Raw genomic sequence first — 21,016 nt, 5'->3', positions numbered from 1 at the left:
GCATTTCCGATTCGATGGGGATTATTATTATTATTATTATTATTATTATTATTATTATTATTATTATTATTATTATGCTAATTGCTTTACGTCGCACCGACACGGATAAGTCTTATGGCGACGATGGGACAGGAACGGCCTAGGAATAGGAAGGAAGCGGGTAAGATGGAATAACATCCACGATATCACCGCCCTGTCGTAAGAGACGACTAAAAGGTGCCCCGGGTGGTTCTGTACTTGTGATATGTGGGTTGGTGACCACGGTGCCCTTAGCTGAGTCCTGACGTTGCGTCTAATTAATTGTGTCAGGCTCCTGACTGTAATCTATACAATCTGACCTCCCTTGGTCAAATCGTGTTCTTTTCTGACCCAGACCGTATTGCGTATGGAGGCCTAGAGAGTCTTTCATTTCCACGCCCTTCAAGATTCTTGTGTTTCTTAGGCCTATACCTTCATTTTTCGAAGTGTCGGACCCCTTCCTATTTTCTCCCTGATTAGTGTTATGTAGAGGATGGTTGCCTAGTTGTAATTCCCCTTCAAAAATAATCACCACCGCCACCACTCTTATCATAGTTGGTACGGTAAAACTGGATAAGATATAAATGATCGGATATCGTATTCCCTATAACTTTCGTTATATAGAACTTTTCGGTAGGACCAATAGCATAGGTATTTTAAAAATTAAATTTTAGGCGCCTGACCCTAAACTACCATATCATCCAGGGTGAGCGAAATTATTTATAGCCTAGATTGTAGTTCCTTATTCTCCGACTTTCATTATATTATGTATAATGAATAAGACATAAATGGTTAAAAAATAATTCCTTGTAACATTCGTTATGCAGTACTTATCTATAGGGCCACTATAACACAAATATTTGAGTGTTAAATTCTTGGCCTTCCCCTAAAGTACCATTTCGCACAGCGTGAATAAAAGTATTTATAGGCTAGATTGTAGTGGCTCATCCCCCGACTTTACTTATCGATTTTAATGAAATTCTCTTCATCCATTTCCTCGTGATACTCGTAAGTACATACATGCATATAGACAGAAAGAAATGACACAAAATTAAAAAAGTGCTTTCCTTCTTTCTGTAGACATCAGCGATATAAATATACCATTCTCTTTAAATTCTGAGAAATGTACAGAAAAATCTCGCATTTTATATATTATACCCGACAGAGACATGAACCAAGGACTAGTGATCAAGTGGACGCCCTTTTATTTGTCTGGAGCGAGTTCCGAGGATCGCGAAGCTTAGATTGCCACGGGCATGGCTAGAATCCATCTCCCCCAAGGAGAGCTGGAAAATCCCTGGATGGAAAGAAGGGAAAAGTTATCACCACCACAAGTCGTTGGTGAGTGGGAGACGTAAACATTTTAGCATCGTAACTTGGAACCATCTTTAAAAGAGTATGGCCAACTTCGTCTTCTATATTAGGGGAATTAACGAGTTTATTAATACTGCGCTGTACAACGATTCGAAAGAGCTGTCCGTGATTTGCGAATTTATTTAGAGTGTGTGACGTCCTTTATGGTGATAATCTTCTGTTAAAAGAAGAAATGTGTGATTACATAAGAGTTTGAAAGTAACAGAGGCCGTGTTTTTGAATGTCTTGACGCCCACTTGACAGGGGGAATCCCGTGAAGGAGCTGAAAATTGAAGAGAGAAGTTTGTTCATAACTCCGGATTGTGCGATCAGATTTCGTCCGAGCGAGCCTTAACCATATTATTAGATCACTGGTCACATGATTATTGCACTATTGCGCCACTAATTCACCGAGAAAAGGGTGTATAGGTAGTTTGATCGGGGGAAACTTCTCAGCTAATATAAGGTTTGGGAAGTGTCATCCCCAGGCAGTCTGAATTATGATCTCACGAGGGACAGACCTGTGCCGTTATCGGGCTAAAGTTTCCTTTGCGTGTAAACCTTTAATGAAGAGAATAGTCCAAACGACTTAATTCAAGTGGTGTATGCGTATAACTAAAAAGGGGGAAATAATTAAGTGCGCTGTGGAATTATTTTGACAATTTTTGACCAATAAGTTGATCTCATAGAATTATTATTATTATTATTATTATTATTATTATTATTATTATTATTATTATTATTATTATTATTATTATTATTATTATTATTATTATTATTATTATTATTATTATTTAATCAAAGATCGTGTAGAATAGTGCGCGGTGACGCAAACGAATGGAACGGGTATTAACTGTGTGTGTATCTGCGCCAGGGACACTGAAGATTTCCAGTGCCTAGAACTATGGAGTTTTGCAGCAGCCATCGCAGCCAGCAGATGGAATCTACAGCTATCAACAGGGTTATGAGTCAACACTAAAACCAGGACGGACGCCCCGTAGCTACCCGAGGTGTCATCGAGGGCAATAACGCTGAGTAATACCATTATATTTTGCATGACGCGAGGGGTACCAAGAATTTATTTTGATTTGCTGTAGGTAGTAATTGATAAGGATTCCTAGTTTGTTAAATTTTAAACGTGCACAGGTATGGTAAAGAGTATATTTTAGTAACAATTCTGAGTGACTTAATTTGTAGATATGGGAAAATTTGTTTGTGGGAATGTTTTCCTTTTCCCCTGATTTTCGGATGAACTGCTAGTATCCATTGGGGTTACTTTTCTGTGTAGTTTACTTTGATATAATAATTATTGTGAGTATCAATAGTTCTTGAGATCGGTTGTGTAAGGGGGCTGGTACTCAAGCGGCTGATCTATCACGAATGCCAAGTAATATTAGTGTAGATTATCCTGTGTGAGAGAGGAAATGTTGCAGTGAGTCACTCACAGAGCCAAAGCGGTGACCTCTAATGAAATATACAGCTCGGTCGCAATTTTCTATTGCGAACGACTATAACGTTTGATATCGATAACAGTAGGATCCTAATTACACATTAAGTGGTGTGGAGATACAATTGTGTTTGTTTGTAATTAACGTGTGAGTTTCTAGCGTAATGAAGCAAGTGTAAAGTTAGGAATTGATGTTCATGTAAGCCACGTAGGCCCGCCAGGTAGAGATTAGTCCCATTTTAAAAGATGAATAAGAATAGTGGTAGTAGAAGCGGGTGTTTCGTTATTTAGATTTCTCTGTCTGCTGGGTCCAGCTGTGTGAACGATTGTGTGGAAGAAAAGGAAGGAATCTGGTGAAAAATGCGTCAGGCTACGATGCTAGAATGGACCTGAAATCTGCACTCACGTTGCGAACATTTGAAGTCAGATTGTGGGTGGAGACATGTGAAAACTTTTTGAATTTAGAAATAAGAAATTAATTATGAATCACCTCGCTGAAATGAGTGTGTTACTATGTGAAACGAATTGATGGCTGCAAGTGATATTTAAAGGGACGATATGATCTTCCCTTGACAGCGTAAAGTTTGCAACGCCTCCGGCCGAGAGGGGCTCACTGAAGGAAACCTTTCCTCTAAGAGCGTGCTTTGTGTACACTTTTTGTGTGTCTGCGACCCCACACCGTGAAATGTGGTCCGTATTGTGACATGTAAAAGGTTTCTAATATTGTTCCTGTGTGGAGTGCAAAATGATTCATTTCCTCAGCCGACTTAAATAAATGTCAGAAATAACCCGGTTCCTTTTTCTTAATTGTTTTTAGGCATCTAAAATTATTATTAGGGATTTCAGGCCCTCTGGAGTCGTAGAAGATCCGGGGTTTGGCTCTGGGTGTGCAACTGGCAGACCCGCAAATGTTGGGACTGGTTTCTAGTTCTGCCGACCGTGAGATTCGAATCCACCATCTCCTAAATGCAAGTTGACAGCTACGTGACGCAAATCGCACTGCCAACTCGCTCGGTGCTATCTGATTGTTCGGAAGAAATGCTGTGTCATTCTCGCTCTTTATTCTTCTTCTCAGACAACAGAACGGGAAACTAGCTTTATAAATTTTCTGCTAAGGAGTAAGCTGGCAGTGCGGTTAAGGGCGTGCAACTGTGAACATACATTCGGGAGATAGTGGGATCGAACTCTACTGTCAGCAACTTCGAAGGTGGTTTTCCGTTGTTTCCCACTTTCAGACCAGGGGAATGCTGGGGCTGTACCTGAATTAAGGCCACAGCCGCTTCCTTCCCACTCCTAACCCTTTCATATCCCATCGTCGTAAGTCATGTCTGTGCCAGTGCGACGCAAAGCAACTTGTAAACAAAATCAGGTTTTTATTCCGTATATTCTCTTGAAGCACCCCAGCCATGTTCTACACACCGTGAATTTACTTCTGCCCAAGTGTCCAAGGCCCAGAGTCACAACCCTTCGTTACTAAAGTTGCGTTCCACTCACATTGCTTCGAGGAAACGATCATATAATTGTGTTCATACAACAGCTTGTGTTCAGCGAGGATTAGCGGTATAGTCTCCAGCTTTTTTTCTCAAAAGCACAATCGCCCCGGTTGCTTTACCAATCGAAATTTACGTCGGGCATGGGAAACAGAAAGCAAAATTTTTGGCCACTTCGTTGAGCCACTTTGATACAACAGTCGTTTAAAATCTTAGCTAACACTGGGCTTTTCATTTTCTCTGGGCTATGGACATAGCTGGAACTCGTCGACTCGCTCGGCGGTACCGTTAACTTGTCACTGAATTTTCAACATTAGGACTCCAGAGGCAAACACGTAGCGGGTCTGGTTTCACTTTCCGCTAAAGACGATGATGTATCACTATTTTCAGTATCGTATCACTATCTCCTGCCTGAATGTTCAACCCCGTATCAGAGACAATGTGTTCAATAAGTTCTATCACATATTGACTCATTCTTTATTTTGGGTTTATTTCGCTCGTAGCGGCAATACCTTATTCACGGAAATGATGCAACGCAAACTCAAGCATGGAATCACCTCAGACCATCTGTCATACACCCATCACATGAACTGGGAAGAAAACAAGTCTTTTACATGTTTCTATTTCCCAAGCCAGTGACGGTGTATGGCGAAAAAGCTCGATTTCATTGCAGCACATGCACAGTGTTCACGTGCTTGCAGGAAAGAAGGAATTGCTTTCAGATCTACTACGGACTTTGAACGTACAAAGTGAAAACTAAAATACTCCTGAAAAACATTGAGCTTTGAATTCCCTATAAAAATGTTTTTAATTTAATTTTGTCGTAGTATGTACGGTACATTGTGAAATTATAAATAACTAAATATTTTCATCGTAATTTCTTTTCAAATACATTTAGAACTATGTACTGTAATGTGTGAAATTAATATCTTTGAAATATATAAAAGAAAGTATTTAAAAAATATCAACAACAATTTTTGGGTCTGAGGAGGTTACCGTTCGTGAGCACATAAACACAGCCTTGGATTTAAACACACGACAGTCTTAGTTCTTCACGGTCTCACGTCGCTCATCTGTACTGCTCCGCCTTCGCCGACCTTTTACAGACAGTTCTCCAGTCGCATTAAAGCACGCTAAGCCAATATTCCACAACAGAGCACACACTTCACACAGACTAGCTGATTGGATCACTAGCAGGATTGAGCAAAACTGAACCGTCAATATCCAGTCCAGTCTGCCTTTTATAGTGAGGCAATCTGGCTGTTTCGCTCTCGCTATCTGGGAGGCCTGTGCTCGTATCAAATAGTGATGTAAGTAGTAGGGGCAAAGGGCTGACAATTGCGCACTTGATTCACCTCTGTCTGGTAGCTTGCAGTTATGCGAAGGTGGATCCGTAATTCGGTGATGTTTGTCGCCCACCGATGGGAGCCAGACTGACTTGCTCCAACCGACGATGATGATGGTAAAATGCCATACACTGGCACAATGCCCCCTTCATAAAGCTGCTCATCCCGAGGTGGTCCATGATAGGCTGCCAGGCGATAGAGATGGACAATCATCTTTTCCCACCGGATCTTGTTGCCGAGTGATCCTGTTCATGAAGACGGTGTACGGGGCCTCCATAGCGACTGGAAATTCTATGACTTCCCGTTCGTCCGCACTAGTCAGTATAGACAAACTGGAAACACGCAGATTTCGCAAGCATGTCGTAGTGATCTTTCACCCTTTCGCTGGCTACGCTGAGATGTTTCGGGCATAATTGCAGATATCACGGAACCGGTCTAACAAGTCCCATACGCAATCCGTCGCTGGCTGCTCCTCATCCAATGCCGATCCAAAAATCACAACGTATGTCAGACGTAGCTACCTCCTGGAGACAATGTTGGCAGGTGACATACCCGTCGTTTCGTGGGTGGAAGTCTGATGGTCCACCAAGAAAAATGGACCCTTTCATCACAGTCCTTCTGATAAGCTGAAATTACCTTCCTGAGGTACTCACCAACAGTCTTCATGTAATGCTTCACCATACTCTCCGACCGAGAGTGTGGAGACGTGATTCTAGTCCTCCGAAATCTCAAACGCTGTAGAACCCCAAGCATCAGCCTTGTTTCGAAGTTTCTGCCCTGATAGCTATGTAATTTCCTCGGAACATCGGAACGACATAAGTGTTCTTCATCATGTCGTCCGCTACTGTGGATTTTTCTCTGTTATTAATAGCGTAGACCACTGGACACTTGGTGCGGTAGTCCATGGCAAGGTGTAGGTACCCATCTTCAGCTTCGAATTTGGGGAATTGCCCGGCGATATCGATGGAGATCGTCACGAATGATGCTTCGACGTTGTACTTTAAAACCTGGCTCTCACCGCACGCAGGTCTCTGTTCGCAGCACAGGTATCGCACATCTGGTATGTTCTCTCATTATTGTGGCTCAGATACACCCAGAAGGAACGTTGTCGTATACGGTCTAAAGACTTCTCCTTCTTCTCTCCAAGGAGAACATGCAGTGTCACTGTGACACCAAATTTTTCTCATAATCCTGAGGTTTTTCAGCTGGGCAATCTGCTTCCTGCCATCCGTAGACCCCCACACTCGGTACTGTACCTCACCATATACCTTCAAGGTGTCCACCGAGTCCAGTATGCCTCGTAGATTGGACTGCGTTCGGCGATGTCCTTCCATTTCGGTCGCAGTCCGGACTAGCCATCCCAATGAGCCTGCCCGATGTATATCTCCTTTTGCTGCCCCCTCCTCAGTGTGGCTCGATCCTAATCTCCAAGGGCGGCAGCCATTTGGTCCGAAAGTCCGCTGGGTTCACCTGCCTCCCCATCTTTTAGCACTGAGTCGATCCTAGGCCACAGCCTCCTGGACAGAGCAACGATATTGTTGTTTCTCCTTATTGGTACTCGGCGGTGAAGTCGTATTCTTGAAGTCGTTGTTATAGGCGAGATAGTTGTCCTTCCAAGTTACGGAAGCATAATAGCAAGGTCAGTACGGAGTGGTCGGGGCGCAGAAGGAATGTCTGTCCATACAGGCAATTATAGAAGTGCTCCAAGGTCTTACGATGGCCAAGAGTTCCCGGCGCAACATGCAGTAATTCCGCTCAGACTTAGATAAAGTTTTACTGTAATAGGCGATCACCTTCCCCTGGACGTACTGCATCTGTGACAGGAACTCCCACCAATACCCAGGTCGCTGACGTCGTTGTCCACGATGTACATCACAGGCCTGGGCCATCCAAGGGCAGGTGCTGTACACAGAGACTTCTTCAGAGTACGGAGGGTAACCTCTGCTGCTGGTGACCATTGGAATGGCCTTCTATCATCGATGAGCAGCGCATATAGCTTCGAGATGTCAGCACAGCTAGCTGATCATAATAATGGCGTGTAGCATCCAGAGAGGCCCGGTGCAGGTTTTGTGAGTTGACACATGGTAAGCGACCTGCACGTGTGTGAAAATGGGGCACAACATATGAATTTTAATGCTGGAAACGGTGCACACACACACCTTTGAACCATCTGCATCAATAATTGAAGGTTAAAATCTTAGAACAGGCCGGAAATCGACCAATGGTTAGCACGCTAACCATCTAGCCATGGAGCGATAGTAGGAGCATCCTCCGGAGGTTTTTTTAATGAGATCCAGGAACGTACCCCCATGAAGTTGATGTCATCGCGATAAACGAAGCGGGCTCGTGGGTTAGCCCTACCAGAACAGACTCCACCAGCCGGTTGAAGATCGCTGGCGCTTTGTAGAGAACAAAGTGTAACACGATGAATTGGCACAGCCCGTGAGCTGTAGAGAAAGCCGTCTTCTAGTGGTCTTCCGGGTGGAACGCCACATTCCAGTACTCGAAATTGAGATGCATGGTCGAGAACCACTAGGCTCTGGAAAACGAGCCCACTCTATTGCCTATTCGGGATAACGGAAAGCAATACTTATTTTCTGAAGTCTTTTCAGGACTACTGGTGATGGTCACCGGCTGTTTGACTCCTCAATGGTTCCTATAGCAGTGAAGGTGACCGGAAATCGAAACTGCACTGGCATCTGCTTCATTTTCACGGTCACTGGAATATTATTTGAGATGACGATAGTCTGAACTCGTGTCCTCTTGGCTAGTTGTTGAAGAATTAGGTGGATGATCTGATACCCCTAATAATTCCTTAATGTCATGAGCTAGTATTTATCATCTGTAGGGTTTTTCTGACATTAGTGATGTACTGAACTTTCATCCGATCAAGATTTTATGATTTTCTTGTGTCCAAAGTCGTGGACAATTTGTTGGCCTGTTGATAATTTAAATAATGATGGCCTACGTATGAAAATTTTGTGAACAGTTGCTGGCCTAGAATACAAGACCTGCAAGGATGCGTATAACTCAGCAATTTCCTTGCTGTAATTCTCCAGTGGATGTCCTTGAGTGTCATAACCACAGGAAATTGCACGTAATATGAAATAAAACTATTCGAGATACGATCAGTTGCATCCCTGGAGTCAAATAAAAGCCAGACACGAAGGTAGTAGGTTCTAACAAAAAAAATCAAATCAAATAACTTCTACGGATTACTTTGCATACAGTTTGGTAAAAAAAGGTAAATATCTCATAGTAACAGAGAAAATGTTTGGCAGATTTGTACACCGCCGGATATCAAATTCCAAAACTAAGGCGTCATTAGTTTAGAGGAATGCCATTTAGGTTAGGCAATTGTCTAGGTAACATATATATTTGTTTAATGTTTCCGGCTCACAGGTTCAAGTATACACGGGAAAACTTGTAACATGGTGGTATATTTAAACCGCTGTTTGCGCCACGATTTTGGTTCCAAGAGTGCAAACGTGTATACCGTGTGTCGTAGAGGTGCCGTGCACCATTTAGTGAGATGGAGTTCCACGCCTACTGTACTTTTTCAGTCAGTTCAACAACAATCAATGCGTGTATTGGATGACATAGTGTCCCATACGTGCTAAAATGGCGATATGTCCGACGATCTCGCAGGCCAAGGCTACTCAACGACACTCTGTAAAGCATGTAGAGTGAAAAAAGTGATACGAAGACGAGTATTATCCTGTTGGAACCCGCATTTGAATATTGCAAATGAATGGCAGCACAACCGGTTCAGACCGACGTACAAATTCACCGTCAAATCCCTTGGGATAATGGCGAGAGTGATCCCGCTGTCAAGGGAAATCGCTCCCCAGACCATAACTCCTGGTGTAGGTCCAGTACGCCGAAGCCGCAAACAGGTTGGTTCCAACTTACCCGGCCCCATTTTTAACAACCTATGGTCATCACTGGCACCAAGGCAGAAAGAGTTCTCTTCTGAGAACACGACAAATCTCCTCTCCGCTATGGAATGATCTCTAGCTTGACAGCACTGAAGTCGCAGATGGCTGAGATTCAGAGTTAGTGGTATGAACGGTACTGGACCCATAGGTCTGAGCTGCCCACACAAATTATCAATTTTTAAGTTAGCTGTATCATTCTGGTGCCAACTGAAGCTCGAATGGCTGATGCAGATGCAGTACGATCCACCACGGTGAATACGGCGGTTTTCCCTTTCGGTAGTGGCACGTGTGTGCCTTCCCATGACTACTGTTGCCAACACCGATTCACTGTGGATACATCCCAGCCAAGCCTTTCTGCAATAATGCGGAAAGAACATCAACCTACACCTTGTCCTATAAAACGGCCACGTTCAAACTTAGTAAGCTGCTGATAGTGCCTTCATAAGGGCATGTTTGTCTCGCACCTTCCTCACAATGTCAACACCGGACGATGACTAACGCTCACGAAGTGTACAGCGCGTATTTAAAGCGAACTTGCTTTGCAAATTCATAGTGTCGCTCTTGGTACCACTATTCATCTACTAGAGCAAATTTGAATAGGCGCCATTATTCAGATGTGAAAACACGCCATCCGAATTTCGTTAAGCTATAATAATTCTTTCTTGGTGTTGGAATGTTATTTTCCGTCAGTCTGAATGCCATATACTATTGAAGACTACAGGGGTAAATGGAGGTAAGTCAGTACATGGGGTAAAAAGAGTTAAGAACGTAGCCATATAGCATGGGCTAAATTGCAGAGCAAAAGGAAGGCTAGACAGTGAGAAAATTCATACTGAAAATTTTGCCTACAGAGCAATTGGGAGGTAAGTCAGTAGTAAAAAGGAAAATAGGGAGGTAAGTCATATTATTGCACCTATTAGAATGCAGCTCCAGAGAGTATGGAGTGAGCTAAGTGTAGCAATACTACTAGAGGAGAAGAAGAAGGCCTAGTATGGTATACTGTTGTTTTGGCAATAATTATAGTGTAACAGATAAGTTATAATATGCATTCAGAAACCTGTGCAGAAATTGAAGGTGATCAAGTACCGTGTACATCTTATTAAAGTAGTAAGAAGAGGAAGAGTTTTAGTAGGATCAAGGATGCAAATAAAAAACTGAGTGCCCAGTCTCATGAGATTGGTGATCCTTGTATTTGTAGGTTAAAGTGTTTCAACATTATTAACGTAAAGCAGCGAAACTAAATCATCAGGGACATCAATAGTTTTACAGTGCAGGAAGAAACAAACTTTACATTTGGCTGGTTTAATTTCAGCCAATTATATTAAGCATAAAAGGCCAATAAAAGACGAAGATGCCATCTTCGATGTAATAGTTTCATGTACAAGGTAAGGGTGTCAAAGAAAAATGATGCAAAGGAAACTGACGTGTGCCAAAAAGCTTTCCGGTCTTTGCATGGGATTTCTAAAAATAGACTTGAAAGTATCCAGAGATCCATAAGAAGTAATTCACAAATAGGCATCGATATGTGTGGCAAGCACACTAGCCACCACAATAAATTATTAGTAGAAACTGAAAGGCTGGTTGTAGGTCACATCTCATCATTTAAGGGACGTGAAATCCATTATAAGAGAAACAGATCAGAAAAAGTCTACCTTCCTGAGGAAATAAGCATTTCTAAAATGTATAACATGTATGAAGAAAATAATCCTGACAACTTGGTGTCCTAGCAAACACCGAACAATTTTCAATACACGGTTCAATATTGCCTATGGGTATCCCAGAAGTGATTCATTGAGTACCTACAATGAGTTTCTTGCAAATACAAAAGTACAGCAATTGAAGAGGAGAAATAACAATTACAGAAGAGGATCGTGTATCTAGAAACTCAACATAATAAAGTGCACATTCCTAGAGCTGACATTTTTTACAATCGCAAGAGAGGAGCAAGGGTAAAAGGTATAAAATATCCCATTACTGAATCAGTGTCCATAGATTTCCAAAACAAGTCCCCTGTCCAAATATTTCTACAAAACTTGTGTATTACAAGCGACAATACAGCGTCTTTTCTTTCAATGTCCACCAATTGTCCGACAACAAGGTAATGGTCTATGTTTACAGTGAAACTGACGGCTCAAGAGGGGCAAATGAGGTAACATCTCTTCTTAATGAATTATTTACAAGAATTATTAGCCCAGAAGGGCAGAACAAAAATTACACTCTCTTTCGATACCTACAGTATATTGTCCACGAACATAAACGTCTACTGTCATATTCCCATTTTGAGAGCATCCATACCTGGAATGTGACAAAGATATGGGACTGGTAAACAAAAAAAAAGGAGTGACAGAAATTCCACAAGACTGGATTGAGGTGTTCCAACATGCAAGAGTGAAACCTGAACCCTTCACATTTAAAGAAGCAGGCGATGGAATGGTCAGAGATTGGGGCAGCTTCCTTGATGATTACTACTGTAAGGAGTGTCCCATTCCAACCAGGCCAATCAAGGAATTGAAGCAGACCATCCGCGCCTAGTCATCCACCGGGAAGTATACAATGCAGCATGGATTTTTACTCTTGTACGCATGAAGAGATAAGAAAGAAACAATGAACATGATATGGAACGTAATGAATTTTTTTGTCTTCCAAGAGCATACCGATATCAGCAGAGAAGTTCAAAGACCTCCGAGAATTAAAACATTTAGTTCTAAGGAGGCTTAAATCTATCACATAAATCTACCACAAAAACCTAAATTACAAAGAAAATGAATGTGGAAAAACAATGTTATCAAATGTTGCTAAAACTATAATAGATTTATTGATTTACCTCCCTATTCCGCTGTTAAAGGTGAATATTTGAAACAATTTTATTACTATTTTGTGCTTCCGTTGACAACAATTGCGTAATATTACATTTCATAAGAAAGAAACATATGTTTGTTCCATTACGCACAGTCATTTTAAGATATCTAAAGAAAAATGAACGTTATTTGGTTTCAAAATTTAAATCAGCTGCTGTGTAAAATTATGAAATCTTGACCTGCCTCCCTTTTCCCCTGTAGTCTTCAATTTTGAATCCCCTACGGTTTACCGTCCTTTCTCAAATGATCCAAATATCCCTGAAAGCGTATGTAACAATGCAAAACTGTACAATTGGGAAAAGTGCACACCTTCTTTTAAAGAATCCATCACAAGAAATCCACACCCGAATCTGTTCACACTGAAGGACAACTACTCACTTTCACTACATGCAATAGACTTATAAGAGCTTAGAATAGAGGCGGTGGTAAAAAACACGAAATGTTATCAGTCAGCCAAGATCAACCCCGTTGTGTTCTTGCATCATACGTCTTAATGCGATTCTTTGGACTGTTGACCTTATATTGGCATATAAGTAAGTAATGAAGATACTATCAGTACAAATGTGATTGTGTAATAATTTAAGGGCTTCTAAGATAAAGGATATATAAATATATATTTCCTAAACATTTCATTTATTCATTTTTGTGTTCTACTGCATAAAATAACTTTGTCGCGCTGGATTGAAATATTGGACCACGGTGCGGCGTTTCAGCAAATTGAGTTCTTGTTTAGTCTGTAGCCCCAGCAACATTCGATAACTTCTCCAACTTTATGTTGTTGCGTGAAGCGGCTTTGTGCATCACAATGAGAGCCCCCACGACGGACCGGGTAAACCCGTGGTTCTGTAGCGTAGGATGTATTTGAAGCGCTTGGTAAACTTACGTGCATGTGAACTTTTTCTCAGAATTTTCATTACAAGTGCTCTCTTTACCGAATAAACATTCTGAATATATTGTTTATTAATATCATGTTCATGAAATCAATTTCAGTTCCAAGCGTTCTGACTTGTCATTCAGATATGGCTAATATACACGATAATTGTATGTAACTTGGCAGTTTATTTCATATACTCAGTTAAATTAATGTATTTCTCAAGTGTATCCGGAGCTATATTACATAACTGTGAGGAAAATGTCATCTTGAGGAAATAAATTTTTGTCCCGCAACAAAACTTCCCATAATCAATCAATGGCTATAGTTACTGAGTTCATGTACTTAGAAGTGATCATTAGGAGTTTATGGAAGAAATGAAATTATTTTGTGAGCCATTGATCAAAACTTGTTACCGCCTTGAAAAGTATATTCCCCATTACATGTTGATTAACCACAAATATCCCCAATAACATCAAAAGTTTCAAAGTAACACCCTTCGTTTTATGACAACCTACTCTCCTGAAGCAAGTATTTCAACTCCTCAGTCATGAAGATCGAATTAGAATCATAAATTCAGGAATTCCTAACAACAACGCAAATCGCGCAGAATTGTTTTTTTTATATTTAGTGAGTGTAAAAGAAGAAAGGACACGCATACACACTTGCAGACATGCCACATGTACGAAAGTCATCAGACAGATTTCACTCGCACTAAGCGATGAGGATGTTGGCGTAAAATTCAAGACACTCATATGAAGAAAGAATAACATCGACAGCCGTAATTTTATAGTATACTTCAAATTTCCTGTGGATGGAGATATTGAGCTTCTACCTAAGTAGAATAGCAAGGTATCTTCCTACTGATAAGCAGAAGTTTCTTTCGATATAAAAAAGCATGTTGACGTGCTTTCCTCCCATTCTTTGACCACATCTGTTTCTACGTATTACTGCGAGAAGAAATTATAACAGCCGTTAATCTGACTCCCATACGCAGTTTAATCCACAGCGGAGAAGGCTTTCTTTACAAAACATCAATCAGCCTCGTCTGGGCCTAACACAAGGCAGTGTGCTCGCACCACTGTTATTCAACATCTATACTAACGATACAACTATAAGAAGGCTGACTGGGCAAGATTTTTCAGCATACTGGATGAGAAGATTCTGAGCATAGCTCCTGCTCCTGAAGAGTACGACAAGTTTGTTGACATCGGCCAATTTTCTTCAAGGACATCAATTCCAAGAGGTTGCAGAAGCAATTTTATCAAAGGCATTATTAAACCTGAAACGGCCACTTTGCTAGAGGAATATTACAAGAAATATGAACTTGATCCTTTAAGCGAAGAAACATCAATCCTTGCACAAAGCGTTCTTTCCTCAGTAGCAATGGCTAAAAGGGATGAATGGATAAAATTAATGACAGATAGTGACATGAGCAAGAGCAGACAGAAGGCCTGGAGACTATTACGTCGTCTCAATAATGACAATACGCAAACCAGTACATATGGTTATATAAAAGCAGATCAAATTGCTCATCAGTTGATAGTAAATGGAAAATCAGCCCGATCTAGAAAGCTAGATAAGAAACCAATAACACGGAATCAAAACCAAGAGAGCAACATCCTATCTGCACCATTTACTGAAGCTGAACTGGAATCAGCACTAAGGAAGTGCAAATTGGGAAAATCAGATGGACTAGACGACATTCGAGTAGATCAGATCAAGAATTTTGGTGCTGTTACAAGGCGATGGCCACTGGAATTATGAATATCTGTGTCCAAGAATGCAAGATTCCCAAAATTTGACAGAAGGCTAGAGTCATTGCTATACCTAAACCAGGCAAAGATCGTCTGGATCCCAAAAGCTATAGGCCTATTTCCTTGCTCTGTCACTTGTAGACAGTCCTGGAGAGGCTAATTCTTCAGAGACTGATAGGAAAGGTGGAGTCATCTCTTATACCACAGCAAGCTGGATTCCGAGAAGGAAAAAGTTGCACATCACAGGTATTAATTTTGACACAGCACATTGAGGATGGCTTCGAGAATCGGCTCATTACAGGCGCTGTTTTCATTGATCTTTCTGCAGCTTATGACACAGTCAACCATCGGCTTCTTCTAACAAAATTGTATGACATCACCAAAGACTTCCATCTAATGTGCAACATTAAAAATATTATCCAAAATCAAAGATCTTTGTGGAATTTCAGGGAGAAAGGAGCATATGGAGAACACAGAAGAATGGGTTACCGCAAGGCAGTGTGCTCGCACCACGGTTATTCGACATCTATACTAACGATCAGCCTCTACCTGAAGGTACCCAGAGTTTTCTCTATGCTGATGATTGTGCAGTCACTGCTCAGGCCAAATGTCTTGAAAAGGTAGAACAGACTTTATCCAAAGCTCTGAAAGAATTAACCAACTACTACAGTGAAAATGACTTGAAGCCAAATCCTACCAAAACTCAGAGCTGTGTATTTCATCTCAATAAAAAAATAGTAGCTAAAACCCTACAAATCACCTGGGAAGGATTCCCTCTTCAACACTGTTCGACTCCAAAATATCTGGGAGTGACTCTTGACCGTACACTTACGTATAAGAGACAAAAAAGTGTCTGCCAGAAACAACATAGTTCGGAAACTTCGAGGCACCACCTGGGAAGCTAACCCTTGCACTGTGAGAACAAGCGCGCTAGCACTGTGCTACTCTACTGCTCAGTATGCATGATCCGTGTGGCATAAGTCCAGCCATGCCAAAAACACCTGCCGTATTATCACAGGTTTTTTAAGACCTACTCCCATAGATAAAGTTCACGCTATCGCTGGTATAGCACCACCTGAAATCCGACGTGAGATTGCTGCTAGGTATAAGAAAAACAAGGCTATGACTATGGAAGCCAATCCTTTGTATGCCTGTCAACCAACACATCCTAGGCTGAAATCAAGAAAGAGCTTCTTGACAATCACTGAAGCTCTTAAAGGAACACCACAACAAGCAAGAATCTCAATGTGGCGGGAAAAATGTCAACATTCGAGAGAATGGATGGTTCCAAAGGAAGAACTTCCTCCTAGACATTCCGAAAAGTGGACAACATGGAAGGCTCTCAATCGATTACGCTCCAGTACCACGAGATGCAAGACCAACCTACAGAAATGGGGCCTTCCTGTGGAGACAGTTTACTGCAAGTGTGGTACTAAGCAGACTAACGAGCATCTCCTACTGGTCCTTCTTCTCCAGCCACTTGTACCATTAAAGACCTAATGAGGGCAACTCCAAATGCGCTTGTCGTGGCCAATTTTTTGTCAACCAATGTTAAAAAAATTCCTCTCTTTAATTTTTGTCTCGTTTACTTTGTACCTCTGACACGATAAATTATAATATAGTACTTTTCAATTTCAGTGCAGCAGATATCCGACTGAAATACTGAAGTTGTTGTTCCTGGAGCGTGATTAAAGAAACTAAGGATACCGTGGTGATAAATTTTGTGAGTGAACTTACAGAGAAGTCTGTTAATTAGCATGTGCCTTTGCGGTAGCTTTACTAGTACCTGTATTTGTAGTTTAGTGGAGATATGATTTGGAAGGAAGTGGATCCAGCTTAGGTGTTAGGTACTGTTTTGATATTGCCCTGAAAATGACGAAACGAACCACGGAAAAATGTCTCTATAATGATCTAGATTAAGACTGAAACTCTACACATTAGAGTCTCCTGAAAAGTCAAGTCATCGCAAATTAAAATCATTATCATAATTATTATTACATCACATTTCTCCCCTCCTAAAACTTTGAAACTGAATAAAGATTGAATTTCTTTTAAATACATGAAATACTTAAGACTGAAGTTCTGAATACTGGGAAAACATACTGTACTACCTTCCAACATACAGCTTTTCGCATGATTTTTGGCAAATAAAGGGACCTGGAAATGTATCAATATTACAGCTTAGTGCTAGTACAGTGTTGTTCTATACTTCCATCACTAGCAATGTTACAATGTAGCATACCGTCTCACTCCTGTCTCATTGAGATGCGTAGATTAGACTCTATCACTCCCCAGGCCGTAGTATAATTACGTTGTTGCCACACCGTCCACATCCCTTCACTCCCCTTGCATCACATCTCATCTCACACATTAGAAATGTCTCCTCTAATCTGATCACATATGACAAGGGCTCGCCACCGTTGCCTAATTACCACCAATTAGGAAACGAATAACCTCCTACTCACGAATTTGCCTAAAAAGGAAGTCTCCGTCACCTTACGATAAATCCTGTTCTAACGAGAAATTATGTACGCAAAGGAAACACGTATTAGTGTACTGCGGACACACTCAATAATAATAATAATAATAATAATAATAATAATAATAATGTGAAAGCGAATATGAAACTAGCTTTGATACATGTTATCGCTTACGAAATATCGATGATTTGTCAAAACGAGCTGTGGAGAGCCAGGAGATTTATTCATTCATTTCTAAAAATTTTATCCGTGGCGAAGATAGGGCTCGTGGGTTCCTCCACGTAAACTACAGAATTAAACATATATAAAAAAAATGTGCTATTCCATTATAAAATCAAAGAAATTTAAGTTTAATAACAGATTTGTAGAACATGTAATGAAGAAATAAAGCAAAGCTCAACAAATCAAATAAATTAAAATATACTACGCACCCTAAAAGTAAAGAGAAAATTGTCAAAATGCAAAAAGTAACATATAAATTGTAAAATATGATCAATGCATAAAGAGAACACAGTACGTAATAAAGTCACGTAAATACAAGTCTAGACACAAACTTTGATCTATGTGCATGAATAAAAGCTAAATAGTATGTACAGTTACACTACAACAATAAAATAATAATACTGTAATATCAACCTGATATTTATTATAAGAATCAACAGTTATCTTCAGCTGTACACTAAAATGGCAATGTTACTAGCCTACCTACCACAAACACACAACTTACCATACATCACCAATCAAACGAAACAATCAGCGGTATTATAAATGTAACCTTTGCATATAGTCTTAATTTGATATTGACTTAGAATTCCTAAGAGAAGCTGGCAGTGAATTCCTAAGTTGAAACTCAGCCACAACGAAGAATCTATTATATATTGAAGAGCATTTGACGGGAATGGCGAGGAAAGCGCCAGATCAAGTGTTAAAATTATATAATGGGGATAAGAAATTGAATTTTAATGAACTATATTTGGGTAGATTTTCCGTCAGGATTCGATTTATCAACGTAAGTATATGAAACTTCCATCGCCTTTTGAGTTCCAGTCAGGAAAAAGCTGTGTAGCTAGGGATTATGCGAGCATCATAATTCATCTTTTTTGAAAATGTGTATATTGTTATTCATTATTGTTCTGAAAACGTTGTGTTTCTGTTCGGTGCCTTTCTGTATCTTTAGTCTTCAAAATGGAGGTCCTGATTTTATTCCCGTAGTAACACAACACCATGTGAAGATACAGGGGTAAACAATGAATGCCAAAATAAGATGATCATGCCATCTAAAAGTAAAGGAGCGCAATTTTGTGTTGGTGTGGTGAACAGATGACGATTAAGGAATCAATGTGTAGGGTATGAACCAAGAAAGTCACTGCGCAGTAATTGAATTGGTCAGTTACATCTCATTATAACACAGGATCGTAAAGGTGAAAAACTATGAATGTCGCATTAAACTAAAAGAGACAAAGAATGTCAACACTAACTCATTTATACAATGATTAATAATGATGGCAATGTATTTAAATTTTAGAACATAAAGTGTATAACAGAACTAGAGTTCAATGTTCGTTGAAGTTACGCAGTTTGTTCATGGGTTTCATCAACGAGGACAATGTCGCAATAGACAAGTGCTGGTAGTACCAAAGTTTGGAGAAATTTTATCCTTACGTCTCGAGGCAAAATGTTCTCATGTCGTTTCAGAGTGTGTAGCGTCGCGTACATCTTTCTACTTGTATTTCTTACGTGTGCATACCAGTCAATAGTTTCATTCAGGGTCATACCTAGGTTCTTTACTTCCTCTCTGAAGGGATTACGGATACATTTAATGTCACCGGAGGAGAAGTACAATAATTTAAATACTTTCTGAGAACAGATTGCAATTGTTTGAGTTTTATAGTGTTGAGGAGGAAGGAGTTTACAGTGGCATACAGGCTGAGTTGTTGCAAGTCGTAGTTAATATCTCTTAATGCGTTCGATATATCTTAAATATTTAAGTGGCAGTAAATTTCGGGGTCATCGGTAAAATGGTGATATCTCGTATACTTTATTTTAGAGGAGATATCATTAATATACAAGGCAAACAGTAGAGGACCAACAACAGAACCCTTTGGAGCTCCTTCCTTTCTCACCTGCCAGTTTGAAGTTTGAAGTAATATCGTGAGCTGTAACAGGCTGCTTAAAATGTGTAAAGTAAGAGCGTAAAAATTTGGAAGCTTCAGGACCGAAAAAAGATTCAAGTATTTTAACAATATCTGGATATTGATCGTGTCAAATGCACTTCTGAAGTCCAAATGTGTGAATATATTATCTTGTCATTCGTCCATTGCTTGTCTGGTGCCGTAAGTCACTTTCAGTAAGACAGTTGCTGTGCTGGCCCTTTTTGAAGCCATACTGCAGCGTATCTAGAAGGGAGTGAGAATGCAGGTGGCGAGAAATTTAGACATGCTGTTAACAAGGAGAGAAAATGTTTCCTCAACGGTGTCATATAGTGTGTAAGTCATCCAGGTATAGAATTTTAGGGAAACAGAAGTTGATGGATTTCACTATCCGTACCCTCAAAACTTAGAACAATTTACTTCTTATCAGCCCGCCTTTCTCTCTAGGAGGTAACATAGTACTGATCTCTGGTATCGGCTGCATTTCCGGAGGTAGAGAATATGTTAAAAAAATTCTTGTCTTCCTAACAAGGAATAGAATCCATGATCTTCCGTGCGTGGCGGTCATGCTCTTTCACAGAGCAAGATTATTAAATTAGCACAGGGGAAAGAAATAAATGTCAAATTTTCTACGTTAGTTTGTATTGAATTTAAAAAATAGGAACCACGCTGTATTCATGTTTACTGTCTAATGCGATTTCACACTAGTAAATGGTACTAACTTATTACAAGCAGGTAATGCAATTGGTGAGTTACATCTCATTATAAGGTATTATTTAATGTTATATCCATTATAACCCAGGATCGTAAAGGTGAAAAACGATGAATGTCGCAATAAGCTTAACAAAATAATGGATGCCAACACTAACTCAATAATACAGTGATTAATAATGACGTCAGTGTATTTAAACTTTAGAAATGAACGTTGGAAATACATATTCATCCATTTAGCAGCTGTCCACAACGAGGTAATGATTCAAATAAAGCTTTAGCATAATTGCCACAGAAGATTCTCAACACTATAAGGTCGTCATACCTGGCATTACTATCAGGTAAAAGTTCATTATACGGAGGATCCGGCAGCGTGAATTCATGAGGATGAAAACACAGAGGTTTAAGCGTTTCTATCTTTGAAGCAATTGCTGCCGTTAGACGTGCACCATTGTAACTCAGTTGGTACCGCACAGGGCGCGAACGTTCCTGCTCTATGACCAAACGTTTTAATAGTCTTCTTGTGAAAGGACATTTTATTATGTACAATGATGTCAGTGGTTTATTCCACGGCAAAAATTACGTTTTGACTTTCAA

The sequence above is a fragment of the Anabrus simplex genome, chromosome 2 (assembly GCF_040414725.1).
Source record: "Anabrus simplex isolate iqAnaSimp1 chromosome 2, ASM4041472v1, whole genome shotgun sequence".
Classification (NCBI taxonomy): domain Eukaryota; kingdom Metazoa; phylum Arthropoda; class Insecta; order Orthoptera; family Tettigoniidae; genus Anabrus; species Anabrus simplex.
Note: the sequence above shows the minus strand (reverse complement) of the source record.